The sequence below is a fragment of the Hylobates moloch genome, unplaced genomic scaffold (genome assembly GCF_009828535.3).
Source record: "Hylobates moloch isolate HMO894 unplaced genomic scaffold, HMol_V3 SCAFFOLD_20, whole genome shotgun sequence".
NCBI classification, from domain to species: domain Eukaryota; kingdom Metazoa; phylum Chordata; class Mammalia; order Primates; family Hylobatidae; genus Hylobates; species Hylobates moloch.
In genome coordinates this window covers 36,664,055-36,681,343 of record NW_026652295.1, presented here as the reverse complement: position 1 = coordinate 36,681,343, position 17,289 = coordinate 36,664,055, and the positions used below count along the sequence as shown (strand labels likewise).

The window sequence follows — 17,289 nt, the reverse complement described above, 5'->3', positions numbered from 1 at the left end:
CTCAGGTGCTTATTACCAGCTTCTGATTCCATCTCTAAGTTCTTTCTCACTTTCCTCTAAACTCCCTCAAGTTTCTCTTCAGTCTCATTTCATTCAAGATTGTCAGGTACCATCTGTCTACATCTCTATTATCCACTGAGCATTTACCAGGCATCACGCTAGTTGAGGTGCTTTAGATAAATTATCTCACTTCCTTCATAATAACTTCATGGCAGCCAGTCCACGTTTACCTGGTAAAAATCTAGACAGCTCTTCTTCAAAGCAACTGAATGATCTGTCTAGGCAAAGCTGTTTCTATGGTCCCTTATAGTCGAATTCTCCTCCTGAATTTGAAAGCCTAACAGCAGGTTCTCAACCTCCTTACCACTAATTCTGCCAGTTAATACCTATACTCACTCCTTCCCACACACAGCCCCTAGTAAAAATTCTCACATAACAAAGAGATATAGTAGAAAACAGTCCTAGGCTGGGTGTGGTGGCTCACACCTGTAATTCTAGCACTTTGGGAGATAGAGGTGGAAGGATCACTTGAGAGCAAAACTTCAAGACCAACCTGGACAACAAGCGAGACTCTGTCTCTCAAAAAAAAAAAAAAATGAAAAATTAACTGGGTGTGCTGGTGCAGGACTGTGGTTCCAGCTACTCAGGAGGCTGAGGCAGGAGGATTGTTTGAGCCCAGGAGGTCAAGGCTGCAGTGAGCGGTGATCACGCCACTGCACTCCAGACTAGGTGAACAGAGTGAGACTCTCAAAAACCAAAACAGTCCTATCTTCCCCACTCATTCACGGCCTCTTTCATAAAAGTCAAAAGAAAACCAAGCTTTGCCAGGTAAATGAGGAGAATCAGAGCATGAAGAAGACCAAGATAAACAGAAAACCCGGTCTCAACGTAATCACTGGTAATTCAGAAAACAGAAGAGCACAATGACAAATCTAACCGCTAATGAATATGCTTAGAAGACATTACCATGGAATTATTATATACATAAATAAGGAAAGGACATTATGAAAAAAAATCTTCAGAGAACAAAAATGAGCTCAAAGTATGATTGTTAAAATAAAAGCGTTAGGAGACAAAGTCAACAGAATCATCCAGAAAACGGGAAATGAAGACTCTGAGAAAAGAATTAGAGAAAGATGATCAAAACAGCACTTCCAACATCTAAATTATAAGCATCCCAGAAAAACAAAACAAAACAAACAAAAAAAACCCAGAAAGTTGATAGGGGAAAATAAAAGAGTTCCAGCGCTAAAGAAGGGCATCAGTCTTCAGATCTAAGGGACCTAGTAAGTACTCAGCATCTTGAATGGAAAAAAGGGATGCCTAATACACACTTCACTACAATTTTAGAACACTAAGGTTATAAAAACACAACCCTGGCTGGGCGCAGTGGCTCACGCCTGTAATCCCAGCACTTTGGGAGGCTGAGGCGGGTGGATCACAAGATCAGGAGTTCGAGATCAGCCTGGCCAATATGGTGAAACCCCGCCTCTACTAAAAATACAAAAGTTAGCCAGATGTGGTGGCGGGTGCCTGTAATCCCAGCTACTTGGGAGGCTCAGGCAGGAGAATCGCTTAAACCCGAGAGGCAGAGGTTGCAGTGACCTGAGATCACATCACTGCACTCCAGCCTGAGTGACAGAGCAAGACTCAGTCTCGGGGGGTGGGGGGGACAACAACAACAAAACCCTAATGAGTTCTAAAAGTGAAAAAAATCCAGGTATATTACTCATAAAAATGATAATCAGTGGCATCTGACTTCTTAGTAGTAACATGGAATACTAGAAGACAAGAATGAAGTTACTTTTTTTTTTGAAACAGCATCTCAGCTCTGTTGCCCAGGCTGGAGTGCAGTGGTGCAATCATGGCTCACTGTAGCCGCGACCTCCTGTGCTCAGATGATCCTCATACTTCAGTTTCCCAAGTAGCTGGAACCACAGGTGCACACCACTATGCCTGGCTAATTTTCTGTATTGATTGTAGAGACAAAGTCTCACCATGTTGCCCAGGCTGGTCTCCAACTCCCGGGCTCAAGCAATCCACCCACCTCCGCCTCCCAAAGTGCTGGAATTACAGGTATGAGCCACCATGTCTGGCTGAAGCAATGACTTTCATCCAAGAATTGTTATTCAAATTTTCCACCATAATGGAAGCAGAAAAAAAATTTCAGATATGCAAGAACTCTAACACTGCTTCTTTTAGGCACTAACTTGGGGTGTATTTGGAAAAATGAGGGAATAAAAGCTTGAGCAGTGAAAGGAAATTCTAGGATGGCACCACGGGCTTACAGAATCTAGTTCAGATTGGAGAGGAAAGATGGGTAGGCGCTAGGAAAAAGGTTTCAGGTCAAAGGTGTAAATACAGAGTTAGGAAGTAAGTGGTGACGTAAAACCAAATATTGTAGAAAAAAAAAGGCAATTATAAATGCCAGGGGTGGGGGAACCTGTATTAAAGAGCTATAATGCAAATATAAGGCAAACTAAGATGTGGCATGATTTTTGAGCAACTGATGGAATATAACAAAGGATCAATTTGGCTTTGCTGTAGGAACATTCTTTTTCCACGGCTCAGAGATTCTTATGCAATGGCTCACAGATTCTAGCCCTCAAAAGTAAATGAAAGCTTGCTTTCTAAATAGTCACCATTAACTGTTTTCATTAGACCCATAGAAAAAGAAATATATTCTTAGCATATATCACGTTGGTGACCTGACAGGGAACATTTACAGAGTCATAATAATGTAAATGTCATATATTGGGCTTTCAATTTTTTAGGAACAACCTATGAACATACACAGAGGATTTGCTTCTGGTTACCGCCTGACTGTAAATACAGGTTGAGTATCCCTAATCCCCAAATCTGAAATCCAAAATGCTACAAAATTTTGAGCTCTGGAACATGGTGCTCAAAGGAAATGCTCATTGGAGTATTTCAGATTTGGGATTCTCAGATTTGGGATGATCAACCAGTAAGTATAATGCAAATATTAAAAAATCTGAAACCTGAAACACTTCTGGTCCCCAGCAGTTTGGATAAGGGATACTCAACCTGTAACTAACAACCATGACATATAAAAATTACAAGTGTAGCCGACCGAAGATATGATAAGTGTTTCCAATCAGATGTATTAATATCCTCATTAAGACATGATGCTGAAAGTTGATGGATCAAGAAACAATGAAAATCAACAATAAAATACCAAACACTGGGATGAGGAATAGTATAAGCTAAATCTTCCTATTTCATGCCAGTTGACATCTCAGAAAGTAGGACTTTAAGCATTATTTTCTTCTCATAATTACAAGGTAACCTACAGAACAAAGGTACTAAAACTGTCAAGAGAGAAACACTGGTCAGCTTTGTGGAGTAGGATCATATCCAAGTTATTACTTTCTTTTCTAAGCTATTCTGTGATATGGTGTGCTACCATATGTTACTTTTATAAAAATGAAATCTTATTAAAAAACAAAGAGAGCACCACTTGTTCTCCTTTGCTTTTTTTTTCTTCTGGATTAAATGCAGTATCCATGGAAAGTGTTACTTTGGCCCACTATAAACTACTTAATGACAGCTTGAATAAGCTACTACTTCCCTCCTCAGTCCACAATAGTTCCTTCCTTATACCCTCAGCTCTCTGCTGCTACTTACAACTTACGGTATTATTTTTTCCTTTATTCAGAACATGGCGACCACCTTTTCTAGGAGAAACTCTCTAGTTCATCTTGTCTCAGCTAACTATCTGCTCATTTAATGAGAAAATCTCTAACTGCATGTCCTTCCTTACACTCTTAGAAAGAAATAACCCTTCTGGGTTTCTGCCTCTGCTGAGTCTTGCTTGTATGCCTCTTCCATTTCTCCTCTAATCTTTTCTATTTTTCTTCTTGGATACCTTTTCTTTGTACTTTAGTAGGGGCAAAATAGTTCACTATTTTAACCACCTCCACACCAAAAAATGCCTGACCCTGTCTCTCCCTCCAACCACCACTATTTGCTGGTTTTTAATGGTTCAATTAACTCCATAATGAATGATTTCTGTCTGCTGCCTTTATTTCCTTGTTATCAAGGCCCTCTTTAATGATTTCAGGCTTTCATTTCCCACACATTACACAAACTTCTTTCAGGTTTCCCAATGATCTTCTGCTAGCCATGGCCATAGCTTTCCTTAATCCTCACATTTCCTGATCCCTCTTCTCATGCATCTTTCATGGTCCTGTGGGAAGCCTTCTCCTTTCTTTAGCTTCCTTAACTCACTGGCTCCTCTTTGTATTTCCTGCCCCGAAACACAGTCCTTACCCCCCATTATTCTTCTTTATTCATTTGCACAGCTTTAATCATTGTTTCTAAATTAGCAATTTCTAAAATAGGCTCATATTTATAATTTTCTATAGGACTACAATAATTTAAGTTTAACTCATCAGAAACTGAAAATGGTTTCAATCAAGTTTTCTTCCTACTCCTTCCCTGTCAGTTACATCTTTCTTCCCTCAGTTCTCCGGATTTATACTTTGTAGTCTTTCTTCAGCCAACTCTAATCAGCCATCAAATCCTGTCAATTACTCTTTTCAAACATATCTTAATCAGATTTATCTCTCTTTCTCTATTCCACTGGCCACTACCCACAGAACATTCTCTGAATAAATAAGTAGGAACTGATTTTTTTGGCAAGTCAAGTATTACTTTATATGCAAAAGGAAAAACCTATTTACATTAACCCAATGGCAAGGCATTTTATAGACTGAAGGACCCTCCTATAACATTAATTCTTAGTTTATGTAGCTTATACTACTGGGATTATCATGTATCAGGCTTCTTCAAAACTGAGATACCCCTAGGCATACCTTAAGGCATCAGAGAAAAACTACAATATCTCTAACAGTAGGAAGTCTCCTGATAGGTTTTGAGGGTACTACATAAAGATGTGTATTTACTTAAAGGCACAAATGACAAATACATGAAGTACCAGAAGGCTGATAAACTCCTGGATCAAACCGGAAAGCCCTTTCCAAAGGTATTCTTCTGTGGCTCTGTTACAGATTTCTCAAAGGTCTCATTACTGTGATTTAGTGAAGTTGAGCACTCGAAGTCGAACAGAGCTGTATCTCAGTTTTTCCAAGTACTAGGTGCTCATGTGCTACTCAAAAGCACTGCCAAGTCACATTTGAAGTTTTCCATTCACTGGAAAACACAGTCCTACTCCTAGACTTTCCCTCCACATTCTAGTATCCCTTCATCATTCCCCATGACTCTAAAGTGAATTCTAAGCATTTCACGAGGAAGGTAATTCTTGAAAAGAAAAATACAACATTAGTATTGTATTTGCTCCTAATGATTGGCATAATCTATCTTCCTGTTCTTCACTTTTTGAAATAAACATAAGTTACATCTCTTGCTCACAGAAGCTGGAATTAGTTGTACTTGTTTCTGTACTTATTCTTTCTATGGTGTAAGCTCCCAGGGGCAAAATACACATTTATCACTTCTTCTGCATGTTCCTACAGAATCTACTACAGGACTCTGTCACAGCAGTCTTTTAGTAAAGTGCTGGACTGGCTGCCTAACCACAGTGTCTCAGCTGGTCCTATAATCCACGTAAGCAACTCCTTCTGAGGGTATGATCTGTAACTATGATGGCAGACAATACAATAAGATTACAACTGTAATCGACCATGATTATGAAATATTTCTGAAGATCCTTCTCGAGGGGGGTGCCTTGGAAGCAGACACAGGTATGAGGAATAAATGCCAGCCCACCAGCTGGCGGGAGAGGCAATGGGACCATCTCTTCAGACAGATGAGCAAGCAGGAAAACAGAGAATACAACTTGTCTTGGAAGCTAGCAGCAAGATGAGGCAGTAAAACCCATCAGCATACATCATCCTATCATCGCCCAGTGTCATCCCCAGCCTCGATTAGCCCTCGCTGCATCAGCACAAGTCCCAGACACTTTATCCTGTTTATAATTGCTGATGAGCAGTAATAAGGCCTCCATGCCTCAGCTCCATCCGTTCCACTTCGGCACCCACCTATTAGGTAATAACTTTTATTTACAGCCTTGCTTGATGCGCTGTTCTATTAGTAGAGCCAGGAACTGAGTAGGGCAAAAAAAAAAAAAAAAAAAACAACAACAACAAAAAAAGGCTCCTTAATGGGCAGTATCATTGCAAGACTCAGATGATTTATAATGCTGCTTTGTGGCTGTTCTATCCCACTCCTTTTGGTAAGACTGCTTTGGGAAGGCTGCGTTTCTAACATGCTGCCTCCTAACAGGCACACACATGCTATGGAGCAGCACCTGAAAGGCACTCCCCAGATCTATACACCCCCACCAAAAAAAAAAAATCCTAAAGTTTCAAAGGAGGAGAGGGGAATTAAATTCCCGATAGGCTTTTTAAATAGTATTGGCTCAGGCATTTTGCCCCAGTGGAGCAATAGAACGGCTAATTAATGAAAGTTCAGGGCTCGTTCTCTTTGGTAAGAATGCAACCTATGATAAAATAAATGACTATTAAAAAAAAACAGCTGTAACTGCATTTGTGGACTGATGCAAACTGACTTTGTGCAAAGCATGTGAATCACGAAAAGCTCAACAGCAAAGCCTGGACTTCTTACACACACACATCTCCAAAAGGGCAACAAGCCACATGACGCTTCCCTTTCCTTTTTATACTAGACTGCATTTTTATTTTTCAAGTGCAAAAATTCCTCTTGACAAGACTGTATCCTGGCTTGATATTCCAGTTATTCACTTATATTCAGCCTTTTCTCAGAAAAGGAGCCCCTGCTTCTCCTGAGTAAAGCCCAAACGAGGCCTCGGAAACAAGTTTTTGACTTTAAGTCTAGCAAACTGACACATTATACGTTGTGCTGTAACACAAACACAGGTGGCAATGGGACCTAACTCTCATTTAGGGCTCCAATTACAAAACAGTTAATGTTCCCTCATCTTATCTGAAATCTATACATTGTGTGAGGTGCCTTTAAACCCACCTATTATTTACGTATTGAGTATCAAATCATCTAATTATTAGTATATTTTATCTCACTCCTTCATTCTATTCTTCAACATAAACAATAGAAGCAGACTGATTAAAGTTCCTCCAGGGAAACAAAAAACCCAAGGGAAAGCATTTAGTAGATTATTTCCCTTTCCCAGTCATCCACTGAATGGCCAAAACCCACACACTGTCAGCAAACAGCCACTATGACATGCCATGATAAACTTTGGTGAGAACTGCTTTCTATGGCAAAACATGGTCAGATGGCACCTTTTTGATTAGAGAAATTTTTGCAATCTTGCCAAATATTTGATATTCCTTTTGTCCCCTGCCCCAGGAATCAAATGAACTCCTTCAGGACCCAAGATGATGAGTGCATAAGGTAAAACATTTATTTAAATACTTTTTCCTTGCCATGACAGATTTACTGTTTTGATCTTTCTTCAATGGTTACATTAAACGCTAATAAAAAATGAAAGATTTATATCTTCCCTAATATTCCCCTGATGGGAACTTGCATATTACATAAGTAGGTCAAATTTCTAATTTTCTGCCTCAAATGCTGACACTGCAGACCTGAGGGAAGAGCTATACCTGAAGGACCAACAAGAAAGATTTGAAAAGTGAATTATACTGTTGAACTCACACCCGAAGCTACCTCCCCCCTTCAAAACACCACAGAACACACCTGTAATCCCAGCACTTTGGGAGGCCAAGGTGGGCAGATCACTTGAGGCCAGGAGTTCAAGACCAGCCTGGCCAACATGGTGAAACCCTGTTGCTACCAAAAATACAAAATTATCCAGGTGTAGTGGCACGCACCTGTAGTCCCAGCTACCCAGGAGGCTGAGGCAGGAGAACTGCTTGAACCCAGGAGATGGAGATTGCAGTGAGCTGAGATTGCACCATTGTACTCCAGCCTGGGCGACAGACCGAGACTCCCTCTCAAAAACAAAAACAAAAGCAAAAACAAAACTCCACAGAGCAGAGGAAGATGTGAAGTCCTCCTTGGAAGAGCCAACTATAGTGTGTGATATTGAAGAATACAGTTCATAGCCACTGACACAACTCTCTAGGATTAAATCTACTGGCTGAAATGTTTCCATGAATATTGACTCTACCAGGAGACAGAACACACAAGTGTAGGTATTACCAAGATTTACGGGGCCACTTCTGATTTAATACCAACACCTTTAGCTTCTGAATCAATTCTAAAAATCTCGTATCTCATATAATCTTTTCGGTAACCTAACAATAAGGAAACATTTCCCTTTAATTGGCTTCCGAACACTGATGTGAAAGTCTTCAGCACATCAATCTTCTCTTAACTTCCAGATGAAGGGGGTTTTCTTCTCTTGTCTTTGCAAGAAGAAACAATATCATAAGCAGGCCATACAAAAGAAGTAAGTCAAGGCTGGGTGTGGTGGCTCATGGCTGTCATCCCAGCACTTTGGGAGGCCGAGGCAGGTGGTTTACTTGAGGTCAGGAGTTCAAGACCAGCCTGGCCAACATGGTGAAACCCTCTCTCTACTAAATATACAAAAATTAGCCGGGTGTGGTGGCAGATGCCTGTAATCCCAGCTACTTGGGGGGCAGGGGTGAGGCAGGAGAATAACTTGAACCCGGGAGATGGAGGTTGCAGTGTGCCAAGATCGCACCACTGTACTCCAGCCTGGGTGACAAAGCAAGATTCTATCTCAAAAAAAAAAAGAGGTGAGTCAAGAAAAGGGAAAAACTGTTCTCTTAAAAAAAGAGAACAATGAACAATACAAAGCTATTCTAGTTCATGTCACTGTTTGTCACACTGAAAGGAAAACAGGTGACCCAAAATAGGGAGGGAGGGAGGGAGAGAGGGATATAAAGTAAAATTAAATTAACATGCTTCTTATAGGGTGGAAAGATGACACTTTCTGGAAAAACTGCCTTGATATTTAATGGGACAGTTCTTAGTCCCATCTGCTTTAATCTCAGACACTTCTACAGCTCCCTTATGGCCTCACAAATAGTTATTTTATTTGCTACTCTACTAATTATAATCACATTTTAAACATACACACAGCATGTTTTAACCATCCTTTTTCAAGTCTATCAGAGAGAATATTATCTACTCAACATATGTGCTGGAAGAAGAGTAAAAGTGAACATAGATAGAGCAGAGCAAAAGTCTGTTGACAATACTGTCAAGTCCGCAAACTTGCCTATGAATTCTTTCTTATTTTAATTTCAGAAGTAAAAGGACTATAAAATGAAAAGCGGTATCCATTCCCTCAAGCATTTATCCTTTGAGTTACAAGCAATACAATTACACTCTTTAAGTTATCTAAAAATGTACAATTAAGTTATTATTGACTATAGTCACCCTGTTGTGCTATCACATAGTGAATCTTATTCACTCTATTTTTTTGGTACCCATCAACCATCCCCACCTCCTTCCCCAACCCTTCAGTACCCTTCCCAGCCTCTGGTAACCAACCTTCTACTTTCTATGTCCATGAGTTCAATGGCTTTGATTTTTAGATCCCACAAATAAGAGAGAAAGTGCAATGTTTGTCTTTCTCTGCCTGGCTTATTTCACTTAACATAATGACCTCCAGTTCCATCCATGTTGTTGCAAACGATGGAACAGATAAAAAAAAAGAATGACTAGATCTCATTCTTATGGTTGAATAATACTCCATTGTGTATAAGTACCACAATTTCTTTATCCATTCATCTGTTGGTAGATACTTAGGTTGCTTCCAAGGAATATTGTTTCCATGAATACTGACTCTACCAGGAGATAAAACACCTAAGTGTAGGTATTACTAAGATTTATGGGGCCACTTCTGATTTAATACCAACATCCTTTAGCTTCTGGATCAATTTTTAAAATATCATATAAACTTCCAGTAACCTAACAGCAAGGAAACTTTCATGCTGGAAACATTCTTAGCTATTGTGAATAGTGCTGCAATATATATATGGGAGTGCAGATACCACTTCAATATACTTATTTCCTTCTTTTGGCTATGTACCCAACAGCGGAATGGCTGGATCATATGGGAGCTCAATTATTTGAGAAACCTCCAAAATGTTCTCCATAGTGGTTGTAATAATTTACATTCCCATCAACAGTGTACAAGGGATTCCTTTTCTCCACATCCTTCTCAATACTTGTTATTGCCTGTCTTCTGAATATAAGCCAGTTTAATTCGTGTGAGATGACATCTCATTGCAGTTTTGATTTGTAGTTCTCTGATGATCAATGATGTTGAGCAACTTTCTGTATGTCTGTTTGCCATTCATAGGTCTTCTTTTGAGAAATGTCTATTCAAATCTTGTCTGTTTTTTTGATTATTAGATTTTTTCCTATTTAGTTGTTGGAGCTCCTTAAATATTCTGGTTATTAATCCCTTGTCAGATGAGTGGTTTGCAAATATTTTCTCCCATTCTCCGGGTTGTCTCTTCACTTTGTTAGCTGTATTCTTTGCTGTGCAGAAGCTGTTTAACCTGATGTGATCACATTTGTCAATTTTTGCTTTGGTTGCCTGTGCTTGTGGGGTATGCTCAAGAAATTTTTGCCCAGACCAATGTCCTGGATATTTCTCCCAATGTTTTCTTGTAGTAGTTTCATAGTTTGAGGTTTCAGATTTAAGTCTTTAATCCACTTTGATTTTATTTTTGTATGTGGAGAGACAGGGGTCTAGTTTCATACTTCTGCACATGAGTATCCAGTTTTCCCAGCACCATTTATTGGAGAGATTTTCTTTTCTCTAGTATATGTTCTTGGCACCTTTGTCAAAAACGAGTTCACTGTAGGTGTGTAGATCTGTTTCTGGGTTCTCTATTCCATTCCATTGGTCTACATATCTTTTTATGCCAGTTTGAGGGTGTTTTGGTTAGTAGAGCTCGGTAGTATAAATTGAAGTCTCATAATATGATTCCTCCAGTTTTGTTCTTTTTGCTTATGATAGCTTTGGCTATTCTAGGTCTTTTGTTGTTCCATATACATTTTAGGATTTTTTTCTATTTCTGTGAAGAATGCCACTGGTATTTTGATAGGGATTGCATTGAATCTGTGCCCACTTTAAACATAAAAATATAATGTCATGAAGATAGCCAGCTAAATATCCAAATACCTTCCAAATAAAATTATCTAAAGGAGATGACTATAACTCCAGTTACAGTATTTTATCAGCCGAAGGCATAACTTGACGGTTAGAAAAGAGGAGGGACAAAAGGGAATCTACTGGTAGTTTGTTGCCAAGGAAAGTGATCTCTTTCCTTCACAAAATACTTGTTCTTGGCAGGAATGTTGTGAGAATTAACTAGGGAACATGTGGAAAACATTCTGAGCTCTCTGAAGAAATGTAAACTCTGTCTAGTAATCTGAAGGTATGATGTGCTTTAACGCACACATTCTAACCAAAAGCAATCTAGGACTTGGCAGTACTTTTCTTTTTTTTTTTTTTTTAATTATACTTTAGGTTTTAGGGTACATGTGCACAATGTGCAGGTTTGTTACATATGTATCCATGTGCCATGTTGTTTTCCTGCACCCATTAACTCGTCATTTAGCATTAGGTATATCTCCTAATGCTGTCCCTCCCCCCTCCCCTCAACCCACAACAGTCCCTGGAGTGTGATGTTCCCCTTCCTGTGTCCATGAGTTCTCACTGTTCAATTCCCACCTATGAGTGAGAACATGAGGTGTTTGGTTTTTTGTCCTTGCGATAGTTTACTGAGAATGATGTTTTCGAGTTTCATCCATGTCCCTACAAAGGACATGAACTCATCATTTTTTATGGCTGCATAGTATTCCATGGTGTATATGTGCCACATTTTCTTAATCCAGTCTATCGTTGTTGGACATTTGGATTGGTTCCAACTCTTTCCTATTGTGAATAGTGCCGCAATAAACATACGTGTGCATGTGTCTTTATAGCAGCATGATTTATAGTCCTTTGGGTATATACCCAGTAATGGGATGGCTGGGTCAAATGGTATTTCTAGTTCGAGATCCCTGAGGAATCGCCACACTGACTTCCACAATGGTTGAACTAGTTTACAGTCCCACCAACAGTGTAAAAGTGTTCCTATTTCTCCACATCCTCTCCAGCACCTGTTGTTTCCTGATTTTTTAATGATGGCCATTCTAACTGGTGTGAGATGGTATCTCACTGTGGTTTTGATTTGCATTTCTCTGATGGCCAGTGATGATGAGCATTTCTTCATGTGTTTTTTGGCTGCATAAATGTCTTCTTTTGAGAAGCGTCTGTTCATGTCCTTCGCCCACTTTTTGATGGGGTTGTTTGTTTTTTTCTTGTAAATTTGTTTGAGTTCATTGTAGATTCTGGATATTAGCCCTTTGTCAGATGAGTAGGTTGCAAAAATTTTCTCCCATTCTGTAGGTTACCTGTTCACTCTGATGGTAGTTTCTTTTGCTGTGCAGAAGCTCTTTAGTTTAATTAGATCCCATTTGTCAATTTTGGCTTTTGTTGCCATTGCTTTTGGTGTTTTAGACATGAAGTCCTTGCCCACGCCTATGTCCTGAATGATAATGCCTAGGTTTTCTTGTAGGATTTTAATGGTTTTAGGTCTAACATTTAAGTCTTTAATCCATCTTGAATTAATTTTTGTGTAAGGTGTAAGGAAGGGATCCAGTTTCAGCTTTCTACATATGGCTAGCCAGTTTTCCCAGCACCATTTATTAAATAGGGAATCCTTTCCCCATTTCTTGTTTTTGTTAGGTTTGTCAAAGATCAGATAGTTGTAGATATGTGGCATCATTTCTGAGGGCTCTGTTCTGTTCCATTGATCTATATCTCTGTTGTGGTACCAGTACTATGCTGTTTTGGTTACTGTAGCCTTGTAGTATAGTTTGAAGTAAGGTAGCGTGATGCCTCCAGCTTTGTTCTTTTGGGTTAGGATTGACTTGGCGATGCGGGCTCTTTTTTGGTTCCATATGAACTTTAAAGTAGTTTTTTCCAATTCTGTGAAGAAAGTCATTGGTAGCTTGATGGGGATGGCATTGAATCTATAAATTACCTTGGGCAGTATGGCCATTTTCACGATATTGATTCTTCCAACCCATGAGCACGGAATGTTCTTCCATTTGTTTGTATCCTCTTTTATTTCATTGAGCAGTGGTTTGTAGTTCTCCTTGAAGAGGTCCTTCACATCCCTTGTAAGTTGGATTCCTAGGTATTTGATTCTCTTTGAAGCAATTGTGAATGGGAGTTCACTCATGATTTGGCTCTCTGTTTGTCTGTGATTGGTGTATAAGAATGCTTGTGATTTTTGTACATTGATTTTGTATCCTGAGACTTTGCTGAAGTTGCTAATCAGCTTAAGGAGATTTTGGGCTGAGACAATGGGGTTTTCTAGATATAAAATCATGTCATCTGCAAACACCGACAATTTGACTTCTTCTTTTCCTAATTGAATACCCTTTATTTCCTTCTCCTGCCTGACTGCTCTGGCCAGAACTTCCAGCACTATGTTGAATAGGAGCGGTGAGAGAGGGCATCCCTGTCTTGTGCCAGTTTTCAAAGGGAATGCTTCCAGTTTTTGCCCATTCAGTATGATATTGGCTGTGGGTTTGTCATAGATAGCTCTTATTATTTTGAGATACATCCCATCAATACCTAATTTATTGAGAGTTTTTAGCATGAAGGGTTGTTGAATTTTGTCAAAGGCCTTTTCTGCATCTATTGAGATAATCATGTGGTTTTTGTCTTTGGTTCTGTTTATATGCTGGATTACATTTATTGATTTGCATATGTTGAACCAGCCTTGCACCCCAGGGATGAAGCCCACTTGATCATGGTGTATAAGCTTTTTGATGTGCTGCTGGATTTGGTTTGCCAGCATTTTATTGAGGATTTTTGCATCAATGTTCATCAAGGATATTGGTCTGAAATTCTCTTTTTTGGTTATGTCTCTTTGGCAGTACTTTTCAACTCTTCATTGACTGTGGAGATCCTAGAACTCTACAAAGATGGTAGGGGTGGGGTGGAGTGGGGACAACCACACACCCTTCATCTATCTAATTTCTCTCTGTTTAAATACCAAAATGATCATGGTGTTGCTTTTTAAATTTTTTTAATCTAAAGATTACAAGGAGTTTAACTGTTAATAATTCTGTCTGGCTAAAAGCCATCATATAAAGAAAAGTCTTTCCCATCTATCTCACAAAGACAAACTGATCTTTCATTTGCGACTACAGCTACTTTTTGCAATCTGCTTCGTACACTCAACAGTGATCACAAAACAATTTCTTAAAAAGAGCTGCCTCTCTCATTTTGATAGTTGTAGACCAACCACTCTACACTGCTGCCCACCTCTAAAATATGACAATACCCTTTACCTGATCAAAACAGTAATTGCTTGAAATACAAATGGTGACTGATTAATCAACCACTGAGGTCTTCACTTACTAAACCACATAATAATAGGTCTAATGCTAATCCTTAGAGCTAATTTTCAAAGTACTAAGAAGCAAATGATCTGTTTACTGAAGAAGTCACTAACCTTTTTAAACTGCATAGTCCTAATTGGCCACGTACCTTTAATATGTATATATTTGTGTATCTGCTGTTTATAAACTGCATGTATGGGCTGAGCGCGGTTGCTCACGCCTGTAATCCCAGCACTGTGGGAGGTCAAGGCGAGAGGATTGCCTGAGCTCAAGAGTTTGAGACCAGTCTGGGCAACATAGTAAGACCTTGTCTTTATTAAAAAATAAAAATAAATAAAAGTGTATGTATGAACACACACACACATATAATAAAGTGAATTTGCAAAATATAAATTAAGGCTGAGATAAAGAGCTTTTGCTATTTTCTCCACACACCTCAGACAGTACACTGTGTGCCCGTTGTCAGAGACGGCTGACTTAAAGAACCACCTTAGTCTAATCTCAGTATCCTTTTTCTAACAGACATCATTATTAAGCTCAAGGCTGCTTTAGGTCCAACCTTGTATGGATAGATTGGATGAGAGGAGGTAGGTAAGATCTCACTTAAGGTCTCACTCTATGTCTCCTAGGAAATGACACCACTGTAAAGTAATTATTTACTGACCATCTATGCCTGAAGGCCCATGTGGTTTCTGTCTGGGAGACTACCTCATAGCAGAAGCACTGTACAGCACACGTCATAGATATGAATCCTAGAAGAACCTAGACATAAAGGCTACAAGGAACATTCCAGCTAAATAACAATAACAATTGGTGGTTCAGAAGAAAAATGATTGAAATCCCCACCACGGGCAACCTGCTGACTGCAGGACACAGAGAAAGATGGAGACAAAGACAGTCAACCTGTGGTTCTCAAAATAAATCATTTAATTTACCTCTCAAAATCAGGAAGCTCTGTCCTTTAGAGTCAGGGCCAATATTTAAGGCTGAGGCAATCTGGCTAGCCTAAGAGGGCACAGAACAGTCTTCTTGAAAAGAAGTACAGCTGGCTTAACTTGATGACCTTTAATGTCCATTGCTGAGAAATCTCAATTTTCCTTCAGGCTTTTTAGGAGATGACCTGGCATTTGCATTAATTTCCTTCCAAGCCAGAAATTCTCCATCTTTTTCTAGTTAAGAAGTAGGTATTCACCTAAATGAAGGCCTACAAAGGTATGACTGAGAGCTCAATGCCTGTCATTTCACTAACGGAGATCTAAAAATATTACCACCTTCAACTGCCACTATAATACTGACATGTAACAAAGAATGTGATGAATATAAAATCAGTTAATAAAATTGAGTACAGCAAAGAATGCCAGTACTTCTACTTTACTCTTCTTTCTGCCTAAAATACTCATTGATGTATTTATCAACACCATCTAATGGGTGCTCACTATAAAGATATAATCCTCATTAAGACGATGGAAACTATCAGTAATTGAAGGTCTACTAGGTGAGCATATTCTTTTTTTCTTACACCAAACCTGAGAAATTTATCATCCCATTTTACAGATGAAGAAGAAAATTTTGAGATGTTAACTTATTTACTTAAAATCACAACTGGTAAGTGGCTAAGCTTAGATCTGAAACCAGATGTGATTTTAGAATTCACATTTTCAAACTACTTTAGTGTATGCTATATTTCCAAATATATGTTTCATTTTTTCCACATTTCATTCAACAGTCTGCTTGTCCACAGTCTGGTTAGGAGAAGAAACAATTACAATAAAATGTGAAAAGCAGTAGCATGATATAGGGGAAAACAGCGCAGGCTTTAGTGTCTTAAAGATCCGTGTCCAAGTCTTGGCTCCATCACTTACTAGCAATATTATCTCAGAAAATATACTTAAGTTTAAGTTTATGAGTGCCCACATTTTTTTCATCTGTAAAAGAGGAATAATAATAACTATCTTGCAGAACTGTTCTGAAAATTAAATCATCATGTATATAAAATATACAGAATAATACCTGGCAATGTAGTAAGCATAAAATAAATATGATTATTAGTTTTAGATACACAAAATAGTACAGGATCAGAGAGGAGGAAACAGATCTACCTACAAGATGGACACAAGTAAATGATATTCACCAGAGTTTCCTGCTTGTTTCAGCATCTGTGTACATGAGTCTCCTTCCCAAACCTCTCAGGATGACCCAGTGTGTTCAAGGTTCAACTCCTTGACTGCTACCTGAACATAGTGGTAGTGCTTAACAGTAAACCCTTCTCTGAGGGCCAAGATTGGAAGAAAAAACAAAAGACTAAAGTACTGTGCATTTGAAGTGCTGGACCTCAAATCAAAGGACTCTGAATGTTTTCAAGCTTCTGGCTGGAGTGGGCAGGTAGTTGGCTCTCTGACTTCCCGCTGGCTAAAATCAGGATGGTCTATCTCACTTCAGGCACAGCTCTTTTCTACCTCAGTAAAAAAAAGAAATCTACTCTACCTACTGGAGCTTAGGAACTGGGCAAAGGAGGGATAAGAGCATGCCAAGACTATCTCACACCCCCTACCCTACCTCAAAGCTGGTCATTTGGAAGAGAAGAGTACAAGTGAGTTCCTTAGAATTCAGTGCCTGGATGTTACTTTGAAACTATGCAAACATGGGCCTGACTGAGACCTAGCATCAAACTATGAGCAATTAAAGGAGCTGAGGTTGCAGTGTTAAGTTTGTACATGGAAACAGTTTGTGCTGTTTCTGCTGGGGAGTTACAAGGATTTTTTAAGTTATGAAAAATACTCTGACTGTGACCTTTAGAAAAACAATATAATTATTTTGACTCTTCCAAATATAATCCTTGAGATGTTTTAAATAGCAGACAGCATTATTAGAAAAGGCAAATATCGCTTAAAATAA

At 39.0% G+C, this 17,289-nt stretch overlaps 1 protein-coding gene across 7 annotated transcripts in view; it reads right to left on the bottom strand.

Moving 5' to 3' along the window:
- ZFAND3 (zinc finger AN1-type containing 3) overlaps positions 1-17,289 on the bottom strand; it is a 378,840-nt gene that overhangs the window by 91,000 nt on the left and 270,551 nt on the right. The window lies entirely within an intron of this gene.